The sequence below is a fragment of the Ischnura elegans genome, chromosome 6 (genome assembly GCF_921293095.1).
Source record: "Ischnura elegans chromosome 6, ioIscEleg1.1, whole genome shotgun sequence".
Taxonomy (NCBI): domain Eukaryota; kingdom Metazoa; phylum Arthropoda; class Insecta; order Odonata; family Coenagrionidae; genus Ischnura; species Ischnura elegans.
Genome location: NC_060251.1, coordinates 23,953,163 through 23,976,560, shown reverse-complemented (window position 1 = coordinate 23,976,560; position 23,398 = coordinate 23,953,163). Strand labels below are relative to the sequence as shown.

The window sequence follows — 23,398 nt, the reverse complement described above, 5'->3', positions numbered from 1 at the left end:
GCACAAACAAACAATATCCGCTAATGGGCCATAGAACATAAAATGTGCAAATGATCTATCACAGCATTTATATCTCAACAACAGAATAGGAACGAACAGAGAAGCGTAAGATACACAAGAAAGAGGAAGCCGCAGAGATGTTCCTATTTACTTAACCCTCCTGGAAAAAAAAGAAGGTGGTGGCGCGTAATGAAATAAGAAACCACGGCGGGGATGAGCGGTGATGAGACGACACACGAACGGAATGGAGATGCCGCGAAAAAGGAAGAAAAACAAGTGAGGAACGCGAGGCGTCCTTGGAGCGCACAAAGGGTCCCTCTGTGCGAAATGGCACGTGGCGACGCAATGCCAGTCGGAGGGGGTATGTGGTGCGGAAACGCACACAGATGCTTCAGGTGACGTCACGCGACGTTCCCGAGATAAACACCGTTTTCGACCGATATATGTGACGACCACTCCAAGGTAGATCGAATGATCCAAGCTGAGGTAATGATAGAATGAGAATGGCTTACCACCCAGCGGGCTCGGGTTCAAATCCCGGCCGTGATAGAGAATTATCAGACTGCCCGATCCCTGCTTGAGTGTTGTGTGGAGGATATTTCAACCGAAACACTCCGTCCGTCGGATGAGACGTTAAGCCGTAGTCCCCTTGGCGCCTTTCGTTAAGAGCAGGCTAATGCCGACGCCGGGTTTCTCTCCACCCTTCCTTCCATACCCTTCCCTCATGGCGCAAATGGCCTCAGCTGTCGGTCGCCTCCTCCAAATACAATACAATACAAAACGATAGAAGGAGAAGTTTAATTAATAACAACATGCCTTTATTCGGGCGAGGTTGAGACTAAAAAGTCCCCTCTTCCACCTAACCCCCCGATAGCGTCAATGCAAACACATTAAAAAATGGTATATAAACATTTACAATACAAAAGATATACTATTACACTATTTGTGAAATGCCAAAAAAGATAAACAAGAATGTGTAAAATTTTTGTGCAAAAAAGATTTCTGTTTTGTGGGAAAAAACTAGAGAATAAGGGTGTAATATCCTTCAGCGAAAAACCCCACTGCAGGAAAACGCCCACACAAAAAGGAGAGCGTGAAAAACCTGCGAAAACCTACTGAGTGAAAGCTAATGTCATGTTACATGTAAAATGCAAAAATTTAAGAGATGCGATGAGTAAAACGCAGTGGCTTAGCAAGGAATATGCTATGGGTGGGCTTTGGAGGGAGGATTTCTACCCTCCCCCCATAGAACGGAAAATTTTTCGGAAAAACGGAAATCCAGACAGGAAAATTTTTGAAAAATAACATGCCCTAAAATGTATTTTACATCTTTTTGGCACTTACAATTTAACTTAAAGCATATGCAGTTATTATATATCAAATCCAGATAAGATTAAAAAAAAAAATTTTGATTTCTCTTAAGCTTTGGGGAGGAAATACTATGCCGGCCTCGGTGGCGGCGGGGTAAAGTCCTCTCATGCCAAACCGAAGGTCGCGGATTCGAATCCCGCCTAGGTAAGTTACCCTTATCCAGGGCATGGATGTTTGTGTTGTTAAATGTTATCAGCCCCGATGTAAAGGCCGAACAGTGCTGTTTTCGGTGGTGTGTGAAATAAAATAAATAAATAATAAATTCTATAGGTTAAGGAAGGTTTACATGGATTATTTTGCAAATAACCCCCCCAATCTCCCCTCAGACACAGAACATCCTTTTCAATGCAAAATACAACTCATTCCTTTAACTCAAACAATAAATCCTATCCTCTTCTTCCCGCTATCCCAATTGCCTTTACATTTTTCCCTCACAAACGCCTTTTAGCACGCGCTCCATACAAACCTGTCTCCTTATCGCACCTGCAAATTTTTTCTCACCACCCACCATGTCCGGCACTTCCTCGCTCCTTTATCTCTGAATCCTCTTTTCGGTTTCCATTCTCATTCACACCCACATGTCCAACTTCTACAATCTAGTCTCCTCCCCTTTTCTCAGCTTACACCTTTTCGCAACATAAATCATAATACCTACAAAAATGAAATAGGTGCCGCGAAAATGAATAAATCCATGTAGTTAACTTTTATGAGCGATGTCCATGAGATTATAGCGCGGGAAATAATGCGTTTCCTCCCTATTTTATGACCATAAATGAGGTAATGGAAAATATGTGATAAGATGTTCAGGAATAACTCAAATCGGCAATTAAAGCAGAAAGAAAACGCAGTATTAGAATTATGAATAATGAAAGCGACAACGGCTCAAACAAGTGAATTTTGCCATTACCTTCAGAGGAAGGAAAAAAAATAGGGGACACCCGGGTTTGAACCGGGGACCTCTCGATCTGCAGTCGAATGCTCTACCACTGAGCTATATCCCCTCACATTCACACACCAGATAATAACTGCAAGTCCATTGTCGAACACTTCAATTTAGAATACGTAGACTTCGATATCCGGTATCTTGAGCGGGTATTGGCTCTAGATGTGGGGTGGGGAAGGAGGGGAAGGGAAGGGCAAAGAGGGGAAGACGAGAGAAAAAGAGACAGAAGCAGGAGGCATACGGACTTGGTGATCTGGATAACTTTTTCTTTTGCTTTTCTTCCTACGCCTTCTCCCGATTTTATGATGGCTATTGTGATTATGATAGGTTTTAGTCTAACTTAAGATTTATTGTCATCTAGTCCACTGAAACAACGCGAGCCTTTATCCACAAAAGCTGAAAACATGAACTTTTACCAAGCATTTAGCTCTCTCTGAAAAGCTCTTAAATTGTGTTGTGTGAATCGTTTGACCACTTTTTCAAGAAAAATGAAGTGAAGTATCACTGAGACATAATGAATAATGCTAATAATGTTATTCTCATTATTTTAACCATGTCACTACCGATGGCAGGCAAAGAATACATTTCCAATTAACAAATTGCCTGGCAACGTAAAGGGTGGGTCGTTGAAGAGGGGGATAAATAAAATATTTAGGAGAGACTTCCGATAATATACGACCTTTACGATAAAGGTGAATATACGTTTCATATAATAACTGCAAGTCCATTGGCGAACACTTCAATTTAGAATACGTGGACTTCGGTATCCGGTATCTTGAGTGGGTGTTCGCTTGAGGTGTGGGGTGGGGAAGGAGGGGAAGGGAAGAGCAAAGAGGGGAAGAGAGTGACAAAAATAATTGAAAATAAAAGCGGCGATAATATCTGAATTATGAAGAAAAAACAACTATTTTCGGACAGTGCAAAAATTGGAGAGCATACCTGGGTTTAATTCGGCGAGATCTCGAACTGTATTCGAATACTCTACCAATAAACTATACTCCCACGTATACACCACGAGATATGAACCGAATTTAAAATCGCAAACACTTGAATTTGGAGTACGCTCATTTCGTATCTCCGATCTCAAGTGGCCGTTACTGAGCGGTGAGGATTGGGGAAAGAGAGGGGAAGTAGGTAGCACTGAGGGGTGGACGAGAAAATGGTGAGACTGTGTAGGGAGGGCAAGGTCGCGAGAGGCGGGAAAACTTTCAGCGCTGATCGGGCGCTTTTCTTTGATGGAGTCCGCAAATTACAGTGGCAGCTATCATATACAAGTTAACACAAGAGGCAAGCGAGTGATAGATTATTTATTTATTGAAGTTATTTTTCACATACAGCCATGACGCCAATTTATAGTGATAATTTTTCAACAATAACATGGATTAGACACAATACAATATTAAACTAAAAAAGAATTAACCAGTAGGGAAAGTAAAACATTCAATTGGCAGATGGATGGGATAGAACTTGTGCAGTGAATTTCTTGCATTATGTAAAAACTACCGGGACTGCCAACGGGTCAGGAGATAGAAGACTTCAAAGTTTTTTTTTTTAACAGTCCTAAACAAGGCTGACACTCGATCTGATTATTATCTGCACTGAAGACATCGGCCGAGTCGGGCATCGAAACGTTTTCAGCATTCCAGATCCTGGCCCTGTGGCTTTTCACACAGTCTATTTGTCGGGAAAACTCTCAATCCAACACCAAGTAATAGATAAAATAAATGATAGAGCAGGTCATGAAAGCAAAATATCTTACCATAAGCATACCTGGCAATGCTGGTGAGGAATAAAAAGCTAGACAACCACAAAGAAAGCACATAAGAGTTATTGGATGCGAGAGTGAAAATTGAAATATCAAACATATACGCATTTAAAGTAAATCTCAAATAAATGAAACGGTTTTAAGACTTAATTATAGAGTATGGCGGCAACTTGAATAGAAAAAAAGCAAGAAGATAAATGGAAACAGCAGATGAAGTTGCAATAGAAAACGAAATCTAATACGCTTTTATTACAGTATTCTACCGATTAAGGTAGGTTTCCAGTAGTTTTATCTGGTAAATATTTACTTTGTCGGCAGCATGTTCGCGGTGGCATGCATTATGTGATGTGCCGATTGAAGTTTCCAGAAAAAAAATTGTAACTGCAGGTAAAAATCCATAGGACTATTGAATAAACCCATGAATTTAGTGTAACTCACTAGCAAATCCATGTTCCCGTCTATAGGTAATGGTAAGTTAAAAAAATACATTTTGGAACCTGATCATCTCATCCAGGAAAATACAACGCAGTGGATTTTAATTAAAAAGAGGAATAAATTATAGTCAAATCTAGTGATGATTATGAACTATGTGTTGCGTTGATTGAAGTTTCCAGCGAATTCCTAGACGCAGCCGAACGAAGAGAATGCCGGTTCCGGTGACACACCGTGCTACACACAACATCTGTGGCTCGCTGGGAATAAGGCAGATGCAAATTAGCGCCAGGCGCCAATTCTAAACACTCCGCTAACACCAAATCCGTGTTCCCGGCCGTGAACAGATTGCATCTTAGCTACATTTCTTCCCATGCGGGTGAAGAGACAGCTAACGCCTTACCCTATTGTTAACGGCAAGAGTCGCACATTATCCGAAGTGTTCAGGGCGCAGGCAACTTGTTCCACGACAATAATAGCAGTTACCTAGAGAGACAATAAACAGAAGCGAACCTCAGAATGAGATAATGCACCAACGGCTGGAAAATTTACGTCAAGAGTGACAACAGACACAGGAAACCATTTGCGTAGCCTTCAAGCACACATAAACAATGCTTTTATGTAATTTGATATTTTTATAATATATATTAAAATTTTTAAAATATAAAGGGAAAAGTAGCTCTATCCATAATGCCATGTAATAAGAAACTGAAATTTAATTGTGAAGGTGAACTCACTCGAACAAAATTTGCTCCGTAATAAATAAAATTCTACACCCTTAGGTCACGAGAGAAACCGGAGGACAATGAAGACTTTGGAATCGAGGTACGACTAATTATTACTATTTCTTTATTAATATGAAGATCTGAAGATTTAGTTCCTTCAACAGAAAAAACATATTTTCGACGTTTATGAAATTTATCATCCATTTTTCAAGGCTTATTATATGAAATGATTATAGGCACAGTTGAAGAGAGGCAGTTTCTTGATGAGATACGGAAAAAATATCAAACAAAACATTTTAACCAACACATTTAAAATAAAAAAAAAATTAAGAATATTTACCAGATGTATCTTCCACACTTAGGAAGGAGGACAAGATTAGACACAGGGTGTTCAATGTATGGGTATGGAAAACAATGGGGTTAAGGATGGACTAAAATATAGGTCTTAAGAATCATAATACTCAGCACAAACTTCTATATGCCGAACTCCATGCAATAACCCTAAGAATTTAAGAAGCAATATTGTCACAATACCTAAACAATAGTATTTCACAATACAAATCATCTATCTATAATAACCTACAGTTCTTATTAGGCACTTAAATATCATACTATAAAATTCTTTGTGGATATCCAAAGCAATATTCCACAAAATACAATGTTAAAAATCACTGACTTGTTGTCAGAACAAGAAAAACACAACAGATGAATCGGTTCAGCTGACGACAAGCAATACTCGTGAAGATTTAACTTAATATAGATGAAATCCGTTTCTTCCGTCCAAATTTTTCTGATGGGTATTTAGGGATCATTAACTACGAAACATGATACTCGGCTAGCATGCAGGTACACTGGTACTGTATATCCGAAGTAGTATACACTAAATCCCATCCGATAACACAAGGAAAACTGCGGAAATTGAATCCTTTGGGTGAGCGAAGTTACTGGACAGAGACGGAAAGATCCATTTCCTTGACAAAACCATCCTTTGTCAACTTTTTTTCATGCTCTACATGGTCTCGGTGTAACAAAAATTTGCCGAACTCTCTTTTCCTCTTCGCACTTTGAGAACAGTCAATCGAAAACATCGAATCTATCGGAAACCTTATAAACCCAACATTTCCCAAGGTGGGACATACAATGACTCTCGGGTACTTATTTTCCTCCAAGGAGGAAAAAGATTGCAGAGTCAAAATAAGATGAGTAAACGCAAGGTTAGTTTCCCCAGCAGCGAGCGATTTTGATCGTCTCCGCCAAGTGCAAGCTCGGAGGAAGAACTTCATCTCGCTACAACGTAATTTTTTTTCTCGAAACAACATATATGGGTACCTTAGGGACTCTCCTCTTTCGAGGGAGTGCCGCCTACCTATTGATTTCGCGTCAGAATCTTGTCTAAACAGCAGAGGAGGGAATATGTACAGGGAGCAAGGGGAAGCAGTGAGTTAGCTGGATGGGTGCGTTTTAGTGTGGCTCGCTAGGCAATGTTTCCACGGAGCAAATTGATATTCCCACCGAAAGTTCCCAACTCTTATTGATATTACAGATGCGATATTTTCACAAATAGATTTTTTCGCTGAGGTTTTTGCCCAAAACTACAACGTTTTTCCAAAAACCAACAATTTTTTTGGCTGTAACCATAACTAGAGAGTGATTGAAAGTTGATGAGATTACCATTTTCCATTGAGTACAGTCGAAGGGGTGGACATGGTCGGAGCATATATTTATTACCGGAGGAGGGAGCTAATACTAACGAAATGTAAGAGGAGAAAAGGAGGAAAGGCCGTTTTACACGGTACACGGAATTGCGCAGGTTAGAGCTGCATTAATTTCTAAAATGGCGTGGAATTGCACGAATGCATGAACGAAATTAGAGCAGGGGCTATTTTGCCGTCTCGCATCCACGCATTCTCGCATGTGTTCTAGCAATTCACCGCTTTACACGACGCAATTTTGTTTTGCGGCTTCACACGTACGTCAGACTGCGCAATTCCGTGTACCGTGTAAAAAGGCCTGAAGAAAACAAACACTGTAAATTGGAAGATAGGACAACGACGCAAAGATAGTAAATAGGACAACGACGAACTGAAGAACGATACGAAATGTAGAAATGCGGCAATATCATAGCAATACGGCAAATATTACAGGTACATAAACACTAAATAGTCTAATACCAATGAGAATGGAGAATGGATATTCTTTAACCCTATTTTATATTTTTATATGTTTGTACCAACCTGAACACATAAAGTTGAATACAAAATATCAAATTATGATACTAATCCATTTTTCGTCGTACTTATGCATTGACAGTGTATTGAAATACCCGTGAAAATATAACACGTAGCGTACCGGAGTATTAAAATGAAGAAGAACGACGCCCCTGAGTAGAGGTGTTGGGAATGAAAATATATGCCATTTAGGGCGAACTGCCTTTGGTTTAAACATAGTTAAAAACTATATATTTTAAATATAACTTAATCCAATCAACCATTGCAATAATAGGGTAGCTTCCTTCATCAAAGAAAACGAAAGGTATTGATTGCTTTTCCTTATCCAACATTACTGTATTCATAATATACAAATTATTTGGTTTTAGAAATCCCAGTTTAGACGAATGGCAATAGTCAAATTTAACCGCATTCGACCTCATACCTATTTAACCTCATTTGAAAAAGGACAGATTGGCGCCCATGCGATGCCACTTCACGTGACGTCACAAGGACCTAGTTTCTATACGAGGAGATAGGAGGTTAACATTGTCTGAGATTAACTATGCATGCATGAGGCACAGAGCTCAGGGAAACATCTCTTAATAATCACCTATTAAAACTGCCTATGGTCGGAAAGTTTCCTTCGTTTGATAGGGTAATAATAATAATCCTTATTTAAGCCAAGCGCTATCTGCTAGCAGGCTACTCTGCTACCTGCTAGCAGTCTGTATCGCAGCAGCGCACATGTCCTCGCCCCAAGGTCACTTCACACGGTGGCAGCGGGAACCAGAATGAGAAGCGATAAATTAAGAGAAATGTTTAGCCGAACGGATAGATATGGGAATTCGTTTTTCCCCCGAACCATAAAGGACTTTAATAAACGCTAGTACCAACCTCGTTAGAGTACTTCATTTTATTTTTTTTATTTTTTTTTTTAGCTGTAAACGGCTGATGTCCTAACACCCCCTGCCACACGCCTTTTAGGCGGCTTGCGGGGTATTATATAGATGTAGATGTAGAATGACGTCACGCGGGTTTCTCCCAGCATTCATACTTAGCCATCGGTTTTCGCGTGCTTGAAAATTTTCACTTTTGATTTAAACGCGCAAAATAGATATCGTCATTTAAAAATCTAAAAGCGTGAATACGTACTCCAGGAGTAATAATCTTTCGATTTAGGCAGTAGAAAGAAAATAGGAAACCACCCTATTCAATTAATAAAAAATAACGAACTGAAATCGTACGACTAAATGCCTATGGTATGCTTTAAAGTTGTTAAAGCTGATGCGCATAAATAACGATGATTCTCACCATCCGTACTCAGCGTGTTTATACTCACGTTTACGAAGTCATGTTCAAAATCACAAAGTCAAAATTTAGCTTTCACTAAGAAAAATATGCATGTCCCTGAACATCTTGAAGGAGAATTGTTCCAGGAGGCGGCGAAAAACATCCCCCCTTAAAGAAGGGCGCCCGAAAGTCTGAAGCCAACAGATGCGGGGGTGTGCGACGAAGAAGGGAGGATAGGATTGGGCGGATGGAGGCGTAAACCTCGCGAGCGGGGGGGATTGGAAAAGAGGCCCACTTGACTGCAGCGACGCCCTCCCGCGGGAACGAGGGTAAACAGAGGAAGACGGGCACACACGACAGCAAGGGAAGAGATACGAAGAAGGAGGAGGAGGAGGAAAAGAAAAGAAGTGGGATGCTGAGAGAGCGATAAGAGCGGAGGAAAAGGGAAAGGAGAAAAAAAAAGAGATGGGAAAAGCGTCGACTCGGATCTTCTGTGCCCGTGACAAGGGGAACTCGAAATCAAAACACGTGGAAATCCAGGCCAAGGACTGTAAACACATTGTTTCGGAATGTTGGCACGCCCGCTTACTCCACAATCATCATCGTTCCCACGAGCAAAACCTTCCACGCTGGGAGCGAGTGACGTTGGGAGTAAGACGGAAGAGAAAGAAACAGATGAAGGCAGAGGGTCCGAAATACGCGGACTTTAAGGGATGAATGTCCCAGCGGGAAATAAACTGACACAAAGCGGGCACGGGGTATTCTTGAAGATACTATCGAGAAACAAAAACGGAAGTCCCTACGGCAGATTCATCGGTGACGAGTTAAACAGTTCTGCGCTTCTCTTTAGCTCACTCGGATCCGCAAACAATGCGTAAATACTTGAGTCAAACGTATAACATTCTAACGAGGCTGAAGGGGATTCCCAATTTAGAATAATTGCTTAGTTTCATGTCTCTCTTTACGGGGTTCCCACTCAATATAAATTATAAAATGTACGGTATTTTCCAGGTTTTCACGGTCTAAATTTCTTCAAATTCACGGTTTGTAGATAGACCATTTTAGACAGAAATAGTGATCACGTAACAATCATCGGCCGCAGGTTAACTAAAAATTTGACAAACGCCACAGACACAGTGAATGCAAACGCAGCAATGAAAGTGCTATCTCTCCCGATGTCACATATCGTTTGCAAAATTCAGCTCCGTCTAAAGGTTGTGAGTGGGGAAATAGAGGGACCATGGTGCCACGGAAGTTTAAGAAGTGTCTGAATTTTCGCAAGTGCTAATGAACACTTTGGTTACCAGTTTTCCGGCTTTGATACTGGCTTAAGGTCAACGTGTCATCATGACACACGGACCAAGAATTGCGCTTCAAATATGGGTGTCCAGATAAATCCCTGGCCTATTAAATCCCTGGCCTGTTAAATCCCTGGCCTGTTAAATCACACAAGGCCCTATTCATATACAAACGTGCAAAAACATCTCTTGAAGACTGGGTTTCAACTTAATCAATGTAAGTGGTTTCTCACTTATAATGTGTAAATATGTCAAAAATATAACACGAAGATGATGTAAATCCTAAAGCAGAAGACAGAGAAACTAAATACCATTTGGATTCTCAAGGACTAAAACGGGTCAAACAAAAACATTACGCATAGAAACTGGTTCAAACGAAAAATTTTACTTGCTAAGACATTGACGAAATAGTCCTTATGTGTAAAATGTATTTAAATAACTATTTTAATGATAGTTGTATATACAACTATATATATACAACTATATATATCAATTTTGATTATATATACTATTAGCACAAGAGAATTTGATTACAAATAACTCAAGCCAAAACTTCAGGAAGAGAAGGGGTTGGGCTCATTATTACAATGATAAAAATAAAGGGTGTATTTCAGGAGAGCGTAAATAAATCGCTCAGCATGACAAAAATTGAAAAATATCCGAGCAGTAGTTTCACTTGAATAAAGGCCTCTAAGCAAAAAGAAAATAAAATTATTTTTAGGTTCTGTCTTTAATTTCTGCATATTCTAATCACATACTGTTTCATAATGTTTGTAATCTCGAGCACGAAATTTCAGTACAAATGCCAGGCGTAAGGCAGGTTTCAAAAAATATTTCTTACGTACGCTGCAACGGAAATGTCCCACGGGCCTCCCGATATAAATTATTTTCCAATAAAACGAGAATGTAATGCAAGCGAAGAAAGGAGGAACCCTCCCTCTAAGTTCCGCGAAAATCGATATATCGATTGTCATAAGTTGATGGAATCCCACAGCACGACCGGGGGCAAAATATTCAGTAAGTGTGTGGGAGGATATCGAAAGACAGCGACGATGTATTTTTAACGGTTATAAATGGCCTCCTCGACATCACCAAACCCACACAGAGAAAAGATTGAATGATTCAAATGAAAGTCGAACGACGTGACCTATTATTAAACCGCCATATTCATCACCAAGCAAAGAGATTAATATAATATTTACCTCGACTACTACGCCTTCAACGCTCAACGTATTTCTCTGACGCATGGAATTCCACTCTTATAGAATGATGCATATAAACCTCGAATAACAGTTGAAAAGCATGTCCTACACTTTTCCACGCCTCAATTTGACTACCACATTTCTCACAAAAGCATTAATTCTCAGGAGTCGCACTGGTTCTCAATAATACTGGTCCACATAAAAAAACAAAACAGTTGAAGTTTCCGCAAAAATGAAAGGAAAAAGCTTTCCATTGCATTTAAGCAATTGCGGCTTAAAACACTCAACGTCTTTCTATGCAATAGGATAAAATAGTTCTCAACTAAACGAATACTTCTAATGAGACTACCTATTGTGGGTAATGATTTCCCAATGGTAATGTGTACCTACATCTGCCTATCTCTGAATATGCACACGCATAGAAAATTATAAGATTTGTAAGAAGCAACAGAACGTAAAGAAAGTAAATTAGATGAAAATGACGCTGATGCAGATGACAGATCGTAAATTTCAATAAAAATATTTAATAACTAACCTGTAAGTTATAAACCGTAATTTTGAATGCAAACTCCAAAGCACGTCATATACTAAAGTATTTTTTGATAAATAGTTTGGGAAAGGTTATAAAGATTACATACAAGCCCATTGCATTTTCATGCATAAATACTGTGACGAGTTTGTGAGGCCGATTGACGTGGTACGTCCGAAAAAAGCGGTGAAGATAAATTTGACAGTTCAGCGAAAACCTCACGCCAGAGAAGCACCGATTAGCTCTCGTAAGCGATGACACCCGAACCAGCTCCGCGAGACATGATTCAGTCACGGTTCGTATCGCATCATTCGACAGTAAAAAAATCAAAAGACAAGAGGAAACATTATCCATAGGCCGTCAGTGCAACGAGTCGAAAATATGACGACTAACCTAGCAGGCAAAAGGAAACAAAAGAGAACGATAATGCGCGTCAGGGTGCTTGACACCTATGATCACGCACTGGGCCCGAGACGTCACTCGAGGGTCAAACAAAGCACGATCGACATTCGCAACCACCGACAGTTCAAGCCACAACATCGCACCGCACGAATGAAAGCGGTGCCCTCAATTTTTATCGAATCATGTCAGGAAGGTATGCAAGAAGAAAATGACGAAGACAGCCACGAAATAAAATCCATGGCGGCATATGATCGTGGTGAACTTGCGGTTGCCATAGGTTCATTTTTTCTTGAATTAACCCGCACCTATTAAAAACACAATCCAAACTTGAAGCATTGAGGTTATGTATATTTATATCAATGGTCAGAATCGATAAAAATGTCATAAATGTTGGATGAAAACGCGAACTTTAAACCAAAACTTGGCTCGAAACAACTTCCATTGGAATGGCTGAAAACAATGTCCATCTCCAGAAAGGAACGGAAAAAAGTACATGATCATTAGTTAACTTTATCAAGAGAAGTTTTCCAGTAATTGGTAGAGGACTTTTTTCATCTAAGTTTGATTAAAAATATTCCAGAATCAGATGGTTATGGGCTTAATAATGAAATATATCCTTCGCCTGCTGGACAAATGCATTTATGAGAAACGACGAAGAAAGAAAGTCGAGAGATAAAGCAAAATATTTGCAGTTAAAATTAGTTTTAAATACTGTATATTTAAATACTGTGATCTAAATTAAGTTTCAATATTATAATTATTATTTAAAATGAGTAATATACTTTATGAGGTATATTTATATGAAAGCAGAATAGTAAATCCTCCTTTTCACACCCGAGAGTCTAATACATCACAATTGTGTCATTTTCAAGGTGATACAACCAGTACTCTCTCCGTATTTATATCCAGGCTAAGGTAGGAGGTGGGGGAATATGGAATTGGTGTGAGGGGAGTGGGAGGGGAAAAATTTGGGTGAACAAATGAATGAAGTCCGATGATGAATTGTATATTTACAACCTCCTTGCCGAAAACAGAAAACATACAACAACTGGACCGAGAGTGAAGTCAGGGTTTTGATGTCATGACGGATGCTTACCTTTAACAAAGGTGAGTCAGTACAACATAAAACATCATTACCAAGTCCATCCGGGCAATTGGCAATTTCGAATTTTTCCATAAATTCTAATTTAAGCCCTTTGTCTAAACAATGTAAAACATTACGTCAAAATTGCAAAAATGGTTATTCAGGCTTAAATGGTTAGCAGCACTAGTTTTGCCGTCATTGTATACAAAACTTCTTCTGTGTTCCTTCACCTAGTCTTCAAACCTTCTACCTGTCTGGCCAACATAACACCACATTTGTTGTGTTGATATTCGATGAATAATCATTATTCAAGGCATATTGTACGCATGCATGTAATTGTTATGCGTTTCTAAAAGCAAGTTAGTTACCATGCGTATTGGTATTGTGTGCATGTACATTACTGGAATATCACAATTGAATGAAAACGATAAGAAAAAAAATATCAATGAATTCAACGAAAGAAATTTATTTCTCATGTTTTGATAGCACCAGCCCTGTATAAACAGTGTACGATGGTAGCCCCAAAACGATTTCATAAGGGGTACCTATATATTCCACCATTCTTAAAGGGCTTTCTGTTATGATGTAATTGCATATGAGTGGAATAAAGTAATATTATTATTATTCATTATTATATAATTATTTATCAAATATTGCACAATAATTTACGCCTGTCATTAATCAAAATCCGGGTCGCTTTATTTAAAAGAGAACTTGTATATGTAAAAGTCATCCAACCAAGGAGCCTTCAAGTAAACTTAAAGGAACTCAACCTCTTTGCAAGGGCGTTGACTCATCCACTAAGCGAGAGGAGGCTGGGGATTGGGTTATTAGCCACAGTTTTCATTCGACTATTGAGCCTCTAGGGATTCCGATAAGACCCTCCCAATGCACAAACTATGATACCTCTCCATAGTTCCACATCGACCAAATTTACGCATAATTACCGCTTCTAAACAGGGCTCGAAACCACTGGGTACCGTTCGGCTACAGCTGAGGGCGACACTAATTTGCAACAGCTACGGTTACACACTGACTTATTATGGACAAATATTCGGGACTTGGGTCCCTGACATAAATTCTCTGCTACAATAATCGCTATCTCCTTCGGCGCCAACAAACTCCCTACGGTCCTAAGGGTCCAAGTGAGACGAACATCATAAGTTCAGCACTATACTTCGGAAGGAAACCGCCTGTGGGCTCTACTGATCGCAGTAGTCCAAGGCAAATATTTAACTTTCCTAAATCAAGATTATTTTACGACTGATTGGAGAAATTATTTAACAGCTGGTATTGCTCATAATGTGTCACTCAAAAAATGAGTACACCTCATTTTATGAGTGTTTTATGATGCTCCAAAGAGGTCAAAAGAGAAAACAAGGAGTTTCTTTTCCGCAGAACTTTAATCTACAAAAATAGACGAAGTGATACATTTAAATTAAGTTCCCGTTGCTTCATTTTCAGAGAAAAAGTTTTTGAAGGATAGTAAGGGAGTCAATTCCTATTAGAGCACATTTTTCACCGATTAACATTATAATACAAAATCTTTGAATTGGCCTATACCCTGATCTCCCAATCTCTGAACATAATTCTTATGTAACCTATGGGTGACGCTACTTTTAATATTTCGAATTTTTTTTAAGTGAATGCCAGCAACATCTTTGATTCAACACGAGGAAGGAATGAGAGGAAGTTTTATATTTATTTTGCTTCCCTAAGTAATTCAGCCCTAAAAAATCCCATTTATGCAAGATATTCTCCTCGATTCTAGCCCAAAAGCAGGATTTTCCATAAACTCAACTGACTTGTGAGGTCACAAATTAACGCTCACAGTCGGAAAAAAACAGCAAATACCATGCATAACAGTATCTCGAGCATTTTTCCTGCAGAACCAGGAAAAATTGGATTTGTAGCCAATCGAGATTACGCATAAAGGTATAGTCCCATAAAGACAAATTCTCCATATTTCACGGTCGAGATAACTGGAGACTAGCTACAATTCCATCCTAGCCTACCCATGAATCATCCTGATTATACTGACTTCAGCATACACTGCCACTTGGCGTCCCCGTTAGCTTCTTCATCCGTTTTCTACACACCTCACCCCCTTAATGGAGAACCTCCTAGTACAGCTGTGCCAATGCCGTTGATGCACTAAATAAAAAACAGTATGGGATAAACGATTCCGTCATTGATCAATTATGACAATCGTGAGTCGCAGCGTTATAAATCAATTTTGTCAGGCATATTGTTGGCGGAGAAAAATTTTCTATAACGAGTAAAACATTGCAGTTTTGTGAAGTCAATAATTTTATTGAATGGAAACAAAGTATACGCTCTCAACAGTAACGCATCATCAACAGGGCTGCTTCAAAAGCGATAAAGTTGTACCTATCAGGTAGAAAATTAGGTGCATACACTAAAAAACGGTAGATATAAGTCGGTTATATAAGTCTATTTCAAATTTCGCATAGAATTAAAACCTATGTTATTATAACCTTGATCTCAAGACTAAATGTTAAACTGACCATTTGTTCTGATTAGAGTTTGGTTCACTTTCAGCCATTCATCAGTTGTTTTATGGCAGCATCATGTCATTATTGACGCAATGAAGGCAGTAAAACTATATTTAACTGTATGAGGGCAGATATGGTGGAACAGCATTTAAACTTAAATAAATGAAAACTTTTATTTTCGAGGAGATTCAACGCCTAAGCGTAATCAGCAGGAAAACTGGTGCTCGAAAACTCACTCGGAAGTTACCCAACATGACTTGTTCTGAATATGACGCTGTAGGGCTGAACTACATCGAATATAAAATTAAGATTTGGGGCAGTTAGATAGCGCCAATATTTATCGTAATAAAAAAAATTGGCTACAAGGGATACTTACTGCGTTACAGGAACCTGTTAAAAACGAAGGGATTTCTTCGGAAAACGTGACGACTCTCGGATATTCTCTCGTACGAGGTGGCGTTCTTGGCAAACCGCTTCGAGTTCGACGCGAACGAGTATTGATTCCGGCCGAGGAATAAAATGAAAGGGCAATGAAGTAAATAAACAAGCGACGAGACCCCCCCTAAAGGTTGGTGGCGGGGGGAGGAGCAGCAGGCGGGTGCGACGGCGCCTCGAGAGCGGGAGCAGACGGCGCGGCGCCTCCTTTGGCGCCAGGGCAACGCTCGCCAACGGGTGGACCGACAATGAAACCGAAGAAGAAAAAAAAACACTCTCGGACCGCGCAGCCACTCCCTCGCTCAGAAGGGTGAGAAATTTCAATTGACCGGCAGCATGAGAAAAAGGGAGATAAAACACATTATCTCCCCCCCTCCCCTGCTAGTAGCCAGACGTATGCTCAGACGGGAGACGGTGCAAGTAGTGCGAAAGAGGTAAACGTGGACGGAATGTGCAATGAATCGTTGTAAACTTTTCAGAGCGCGGGTGTAAACGATGGATAAAACGCATTGAATAGCGGAAATTACTCGTTGCGCCTGCAGCAACTTTGCGTTGAGGTCATCCGCAGACAAGTACTCCTATTGGACTTCATTTGCATTGTACAAAAGTGAAAGAAGCCAATAGTAGACTCAAACGTACCGTAAGCTCTACCCGTGCTTCGAAATAGTAAGTGCTACATTTCGCCATCACATGAGACCAGCTATTAGTAAAGAGCTTGCAGAAAATTTCGCTAATGATACCTTAACTTTTAAAATACATAATATGAGATATTTTTACGTGGCACCACCGATAAAAGTAAATATCAACATTTAATGATAAATTACGACACTTTTTTATAAGTGTTTCTCAAGGAACAGATGATTCAACGCTTCCTACAATTCCAATATTGACGGCTTGTCCTCGCATTAACTACACTCAAATGGATCAATAAAAAAAGAGCAACCAGGGAATTTCATTTTTAACATTCATGAAATTAAATTAATTAAACTCGTTTCAACAGCTTTAAAGAACTAAAATATAATTTAACCTTGCCAGAATTGAATTCCTACTCAAGATAAATCAGTGACTTCCAGAAGTAACTTCGAGGAAATTTTATGTTCGACTTATATATACGATATATCTTAGGTTGGGTAAGACACAGAATAGTGGATACAATAAAAAAAGATTCTCTTGTACCTAACTTTTAGGAAAGTGGTAGTAAAATTGTGAAGAAAATTACTAAAGCTGTTTGTACCATACCACAATGAATTTCCACACGGTGAAATAGTCATCAATCGATCTCAGTAGTAGTACCACCGAAAATTTGATCAAGTCTCTTTTTTATTGTACCTTTTATACTGTCTCTCGCCCAACATGGATTATACTTGCGATAAAATTATACAAATTCATTTATATTCACTTTCACCAATCATCTTCATTTAATATGAATTAAATGAAGCCATAATCAAGCCCATTAGATCATGTCTGGGATCGGCGTGACACACGTATAAAAGAGCGGAAGTATATATCTGGGAGAGGAAGTATATATCTGGGAGCGGAAGCTAATTGAGGCATTTTTCTTCCTTCAATGGGGGGGGGGGAGTCTCTGGGGGACCGCAAGTGGACAGACAAGGACGGCGGAAGAGCCCCTCCCACTCTGGTTCCCCAATCGATCAACGGCGGCGCTGCCGGCGGGCGAGGGGTGGGGGTGGGTGGCGCCGGCGCCTCCCCTCCTCCTCCTTCCCCCAATCAAAGCACACACGGCCCCTTCATTCCCAATCACTTCACTCCCCCAACCGCCCACGCACGTATACATCGATATATATTCATGCATGCATGAGTGGGCACACGGTGGCAGACCCAGCAGCGTTGCCCTCTAGGCGGACGAAAGTGAATTGAACGACGGCGATCGAATATGGCCTCATAACGACTTTCCATTTTCAACTTTTCCCTCATTTCCAGCATCCGAATTCTTTTTGATTTCCCTGATTTTCTATTATACAGTAGGCATCGTAGGCATCCCCGGCGAATGTTATAGATAAAATCTTCCCGGATTTGCCACCGCGCTGTTTAATGCCAACGCTCCAAATTTGAATCGTCTGGCCAAAATATCGGTCTCGACCGTCCTTAGGCTAGTTTAGAATTAAAATCCGGCGTGGAACAAACTCGGAGTCAGTCTTAGCCCACATGATGTAAAGGGAATTTCTCATCGCAAAATTGTCCTTAATCAACCATCTAAAGATTTGAACGTTGGATTATTCTTCCTCATAGGATAATCCTCCAAAATCGTTAGAACATTAATGGCGTTGTCTAGTTTCGCTGGTGGTAGGACCCGCCCGCCTCTGTGACGGAGCGGGATTCCTCATCCCTTCCCTTCCTTCCCTTTTCAGGAGGCGTCGTCGGGCTCCTATCGCGGCGGCGCCTCCTTCCTTTCTCCTTCCTGTCCTTAACCTTCTCCGGGGCAGAGGTAAAAAGCTCGCGCTTATAGGCCCTGCCCCAGGAGTGTATCCTTGCGAGCCCGCCCATTCCATTTGTCCTTAATCAGCCTCACCCGAAACCAAACCCGAGAAGATTTTACGCAGCAAGGTACTGCGAAATAAATTCAAATAGCAATGGAAGAAACAAAGTCGAGCAGCTCTAAGTGCCAACCAGACAAGACGGCAACAAAATTCCCACATAGCCGCTCGAACGCAGCAACGCTCAGTACATTCAACTACAATTTAAAAAAATACTATTGAGTACATATAATTTCGACTGTCGTCGCTCCTCCCTCCCCCTGGCCACCCAACTCAACCTAAATCCTACTCTATTACATAGCCACAAATTTTCATTACCATTATGAAGGGGATCTAACGAATGATGCACGTTAACCGTCTCTTCCCCGTCTCACAACCTTCCCCACTTTTTTCACCAACTTTCTGCCCTCAGTGACCATATCATCTTAAAAGTATTTTACCGATAAAGGTAAGTTTGCATGGAATATTTAAGAAGAGCTCTAGCAGTTACTCCTCCCTTCGTGGACTTCCCTCTTCAATTCAAAATAAGGCCTACCCCTTTCATTCTTTCTAAAAAGTTCAACAGATTCAGGCTTCAATTGGTGGAAGTTCGACATATTTCAATAAATAAAAGATCGTAGGACTTTTCAACAAGATTATTTAATGCGTACTACGCGTTTCGGCCCACTGAGCCAACATCTGGTACAAGACACTGCAAAACATTTGAAAATCTCCTTTATACCCTTGAGAAAGGGGGGGATTCCCGTAGTTGGGAAGGATTTCACATCTCTGAAGAAGGGGGTGGGAACGGGCGTACAGAGTAGAGACAGTGAGAAAAGATATAACTACGCGATGTGGGGGAACCCACGTTGGAAGGAGGACTCTAATCATAACTGTAAAATAACGACACGTGGGGAAGAACCATAGAAAAACGGGAGGGAACTTTCTAAAAAGCCTATCGTCTTTTTTCTTCCTCTCCCTCTTCTACCCAACATTCTACCCTGCAACACTCTTTTCAACATCCCCTCCCCACTCACCACTCACTCCATCAATAACTTTTGTCTCCTTCGTATTTCATCTAGGAAGTCTTGGATGTCTATGAATGATTCTTATTCCTTGGCGATCACACCGCAACTCACCTGGAAAAGCAACAAAAAAAACAAATAAAAATTAGGCATCTTCAAACAACTACGATTTCCGCATAAAATTTCAAACATTTCTATCGAATTGTGTATGGCATTTAGGGATATTTAATTCGAAATAATACAATATACATAGAATTATCAGTATTATTCAAGAATTCCGCCGTATACTAATATTCAGTATTTACGAAGTATTCTGGCAGTCTTCCATCCCTTCTTGGACTTCCATCTTAAATTCACAATTAGGCCTACTTCCTTTCATAATACCTAAAAAACCCTATTCTTTTCCTTCCTCTCTCTTGTTTACCTACATTCTACCCTCTAACATCCCCTTCCCGCTCCCGCCCCCCACAGTTTTTAATATCCCCTTCCTGCTCAGTATTCGCTTCATCCATTTCTCCGAATCTCATCTAGAAGCTACCTCTCCTCACCCACCAAGTGAAGCACTTTGTCGTTCCTCCTTTTTCTACGAAGGTACAGGTCACCTTCTCCAGACCAACATCACGAACACCTCCCCCAAATTACCTGGTGAATTAAAGATATGGTATGTCCTGTATTATCTATAGCAGATGATGTCCCACGGCGCACCGCGACAAAATGTAAAGTTCACAATGACAAACATGACAAGTTTACCAGGTGTTTTAACACCTATAACTATTGATTTTAAAATTTTCATCTTTATGCTGTACCTCCAGCGTTTTTCCCTGAATATATCGATATTTGCCAGAAATTTCCCTAACTTCCCTGACTGTCATGACTACGAATGAGAGATCACTCTAGCGTTCGATTAGGAATGAAAAACGGAATGCGCAAACCAAAGAAGGTAGCCAATATAAGTTTTTCCTGGATATACACAATTAATTATACCACTTATTTTTTTATCAGAGCGCGACCCGGGTTTCAATGAATTATCATCATCTTCAGGCGCTAATTGTGTATATCCAGGAAATACTTATAATAGAATACCACAAAGTAAACCAAGAGTTAGTGAATTTTGTAGCCAACATACACAAGAGCGCGATGTATACAAATTGGCTGCCATTGATACATAATAAAATACATTATACACAAGGTTTCTTCGTAGTAGGCGAAAGCTGATGCTAAAAGCTAAAGGCTCGATGCGGAAGGAGGGAAAGAAAACATACAATTTTACTGAATACTAACTATTGAATCAGCGAGGATTAGCAACGTATTTCAGTCTCAAATGCCCAAACAAGAAGTCTTGATGCATGCAATACATCCACACGATAATAAAATAATGCTTCGAGACGCGAAACCTTTTAGGTACGCCAGAAATCTTTCCCGTCATTAAAAAAAAAAGCTTTTCGAGTGCTACTTTAGCTGATGACTTGAATGTTCAAAGAGGAGCACTTGAAGTGGACGATGCCATCAGCTGTGTGTGACGTGTGATAGAGTACCCCAAGTGAGACATGCATTATAGGCGTGCCTATCCTTTTGAAAGGTTTTCCGTCAACCAATCAGAGTCCACTATAAAATCCTCCACTATGCAGCAACTGGTAATCAGCCCCATCCATTGGTTCTCCCTTGATAAGTATTTCAGCGACAAATGCCCATTACATCCTAATACGTCGCCTAGGAAAGCTTGGCCCATGATGACGGCATATTATTCACAGCGCCGCCTTGATGGAGTGGCACTGGAGAAATTGATGGGAGGCGACACACTATAGAATTCCCTTTGAAGAGGGAAAGGACGGACAGACATTTAAATATGTAAATCAGAATCCGAGTACACGACAGGAGGGGGCTTATAGGAATCGCTAGCAGATCCCGTTGCAATTAAGGAGGAACAACGAATAATTAGTAGCAATCTTCATTACTAAGGGAAGGTACACTGATTGCATATTTTGTGGCTTGAAAACAAAATAGTCATTCATCATCATTAGAGATACGTGAAAATCGCACTTTCAATAACAGTTTATCGCATTTTGTAGCGCCTATTTTTTATTTTCATAATGAGGTAGATAACGATAAAATGTAGTGAAACACAGTTATATGATAAAATAAAGAATATTTTAAATAATTATGTTGTAAAACAATAATAAATTAAGGAATAAGACATATAGTGGCGGAGGTGTAGCTTGCCCGCGCCCAATTGTAGTTCGCGGCCACGTAGATTCCCAGCCAACTAGCAGCTGGCCAGTCCCTCACATGCTTTAATCGGTGAGTGTCGGCGGAGCATTTAAACTTTGCTCGGCACAAAATGTGCGAATTTTGCCGTCGAAAAGGCAAATTTGAGTAAAAATATCATAAAAGTCCATCGCATCTATGTCGCATTTATTTGCGCACATCGTATCTATATCGCATTTATCTAGAGCATGAATAAATATCTATTCTATTCTATTGTATCGCATTTGCGATTTTCACGCATCTCTAATCATCATCTTAAGCCAACAATCCTAAGATTGGTTTAACGCAGCTCCACATTCCGCTCTCCTATCCGCTAGCCTTTTCATAGTTAAGTATTTCTTCTAAAGACAATTTATCTGCCAACATTGATGGAAGAAAATTACTATAAAATTAATTCTTGCATAATTTAATTTAATTAATATAAAAATAACAACAAGGATGATCGCAGAATAAGAGAGGGGGATTGTTTGAGATGGGGATTGATAAGAAGGGCAAGAGCTTTGAAGGAACACTAAAAATAGGGTATCAGTGCGGCATTTAAAATTAAGAGTACTTTAAGGATTAACCACGTGGGAGTCTGACACACAGGAAATTTTCCACAAAAGTATTAAATGATGACCTATCCACTAAGCGGAGCGTAATGGAGTCCCACAATCGTACAAAATTATGTCCAAGGACTGCCGTAAAAAAAACCAAAACTGGTAAATCAAAAGGAAAGTCGCAAATTATTTAATTGCCCTTTACTAATTTAAGTGACAAATTAGCAAATAAAAAATTATATTCCCCAAATTTAATGACCATAGACTATGATTCGTCATGTCCGTGGACAGTCCCACGTAGATTTTCGAAGAAGTGTTCATTGTATGTACAACCTTTGCTAAATAATTTATTATAAAATCTATGTTTAAACAAGTTACAAAAATATAATCATTCCAAAATCTTTTTTTTCTGTTGCTTATATTTCATAATATTTATTATAAAAATAAAAAAAAACATTTTTCCTACCCAAAAAGCAATGTCTGTGGACACACAGGAAAAAGGGGGAACTATTCATAGGATATGGTGGCAGCCCTGAACAACCAGTGTGTGGAGAAAGATACTGTCAGCTATATTGGGTTGTTTAAACTTCCTTTAGTGAATGTTTTAACGCTGGAAGAAAAATTTTGGTTCAGTATTTTGAAAGAGCCAAGATCAGTCATGTTCGTGGACAGGTAAAAATCTTTTACTAATTACATTTGAGGTATATTTTGCTATAAAATTCAAGTTCAACGCAGTAAGGACAGTGCCGTAACTTACTGTAAGTCCCAACTATAACTTAATTTAGAGGAAATCGTCATGTCCGTGGACATCATGTTCGTGAAATCTGCAGTCCATGGACATGACAGATGGTAACGGACATCATGATACCTACACTATGACTAGTTAGAAAATG

At 39.8% G+C, this 23,398-nt stretch overlaps 1 protein-coding gene and 1 non-coding gene across 4 annotated transcripts in view; both read right to left on the bottom strand.

The window, feature by feature from the left end:
- LOC124160197 (bifunctional heparan sulfate N-deacetylase/N-sulfotransferase) overlaps positions 1–23,398 on the bottom strand; it is a 1,039,810-nt gene that overhangs the window by 801,465 nt on the left and 214,947 nt on the right. The window lies entirely within an intron of this gene.
- Positions 2,301–2,372, bottom strand: Trnac-gca. The gene has a single exon. It is a non-coding gene; the product is annotated as a tRNA-Cys (tRNA).